Here is a 2,046-nt window from a genome sequence, read left to right as displayed (position 1 = left end):
CCTGAGGTTTGAGTGATTTCTTTTTTTTTTTTTTGAGTTTTTTTTTTTGAGTGATTTCTTTAGTTCTAAGGAAGCAGGAATAACCATAGAGCGTGCCTATTATGAACAGGTAGAGAGATTAAAGGAACATATCGCTTGAGCAAGGAGTAGAAGGGTTGAGTTTCCTGACAATTGACTTGTCTACACATGTGTTCTCAGGATTGAAGGAAGACTCATCAACAACCTATGCTATCAGCAACCTCACTTACTGAAACTGATGAGGATCTGAAGCACTTGCTGCAGAAGGTCAAGGCCTGTAGTCTTCAATGTGAACTGAAGTTCAACATCTAGAAGACAAAGAATCTCGCCTCTGGGCCAATTGGCAGCACCATGGTAGATGGAGAAGGTATTGAGGTTGTTAACAATTACAGCGTGCTGGACTCCACAAGCAACACTCTTGGTACCAGCAGTCAGGAAATCAAAAGATGAATTGGGAAAATTTGCTGTCAGGGACCTCTCCAGGGTACTGAAAAGTGAAAATATCAGTCTAGAGACTGAGGTGTGCCTAATCCAGGCCTTGGTCTTATCAATTATTTGCTATGCATCAAAGAGCTGGACAATGACTAAGGATGACAGAAGAAAAATTGATGACTTCAGAATTGTGGTGATGGAGAAGAGTTTTGAACATACCATGGACTGCCAAGAAGCAAATAAGTCTGTTTCAGGGAGGTGAAACTAAATTTCTCCTTAAAAGCTAAGATTTTGAAGCTTTACCTTACATACTTCAGGTATGCAGCCAGGAAAGACTGGTCCTTGGAGAAGGACATCATGCTTGAAAGTGTGGAGGGACAGTGCAAAAGAAGACCTCTGATGGAATGGATTGATACAGTAACTGGGGCAATTGAGGTTGGTGTGTTGGAATGAGTTAGACTGGCTCAGGACAGGGCAGTCTGTGCATAGGGCCATTATGGGTAGCAGGCAACTCAATGGCACATAATAACACGTGTTATATACGAAGTTGGTTTCTTCAGTTTTATCGGAAAAAGGGAGAGTTGCTGTTGGTTTGAAAGAATAAAAAGATAAAAAGGAACAAGTGACAAAAAGGACAAAAAGATGTTTTCTTATCATTGCACAGAAGCTTCTTGGTGTAGCCCACAGTTCTGGTAACCATGAAATTGCTAGAGATTTCAACAGAAATAGCATCAGGCTGAGAAATAATTGAAGAACTAGTGGATTGATTATTCCTTGATTCCTAGTTCCTTTTATGATGGGTTATTATGAGGTTCAGATGTTGAGAACGATATTTGTGGCCTTTTTAAATGTAGTTATTTCCATTCTTTTCAACCAAGATTCTTGATTTTCCACCAAGATAACTAAATTTCCAATAATTTGTCATTAAATGGATTTTGGTGCAAGAATACGTTTAGCACACACACTTTTAAATCCTTTGAAATACCTTGTCTAAGCTTTCATTTAAAAATATTAGAACATACTCTTTTTTACTGATAATTCACTCACATGGATCTCCACTGTATTCTATTCATTAAACTGGCAAACTCAATCTTGTTTGTGTTGGTCAAATTTACTGAAGACTCTTGGCATAGTAATATCATGAATAGATACAGAGGAAATAATTCTTCCTCTCAAAGTGACAGAGGTAAAGACATATACCAAAAAGTAAAACAGAACAAAAGAAAATAAACTTAACCAAAAACAGCATGCATAAGGAAAATCACATTAAAATTTAGTAGTTATATTTTTAAGTATATTCACCAGAAATTTTATCCCATCTTCATAAACGTTAATATTGTCATGCATTTTTATAAAATATTCAGTTATAATAATAAAATAGAAAACAAATGATTCTTTTTTAAAAGCTAAATTTCTTATAATATTATAGATTATATATACAGAAATGCTATTTTCCCCCCCATGTATACTATAGCTTGGCTCCACAGTCACCACTCTTGGCACCAGGAGCCAGGGAATTAAAAGACGTATTGCCACAACAAGATAAAGGAGAATAATCCAATTGAAAAATGGGCATAGGATATGAACAGACACTTC

This window comes from Elephantulus edwardii, unplaced genomic scaffold (assembly GCF_000299155.1).
Source record: "Elephantulus edwardii isolate Elephantulus edwardi_28Jun2011 unplaced genomic scaffold, EleEdw1.0 scaffold00013, whole genome shotgun sequence".
In the NCBI taxonomy this organism is placed as follows: Eukaryota; Metazoa; Chordata; class Mammalia; order Macroscelidea; family Macroscelididae; genus Elephantulus; species Elephantulus edwardii.
This window is presented reverse-complemented; position numbering follows the sequence as displayed.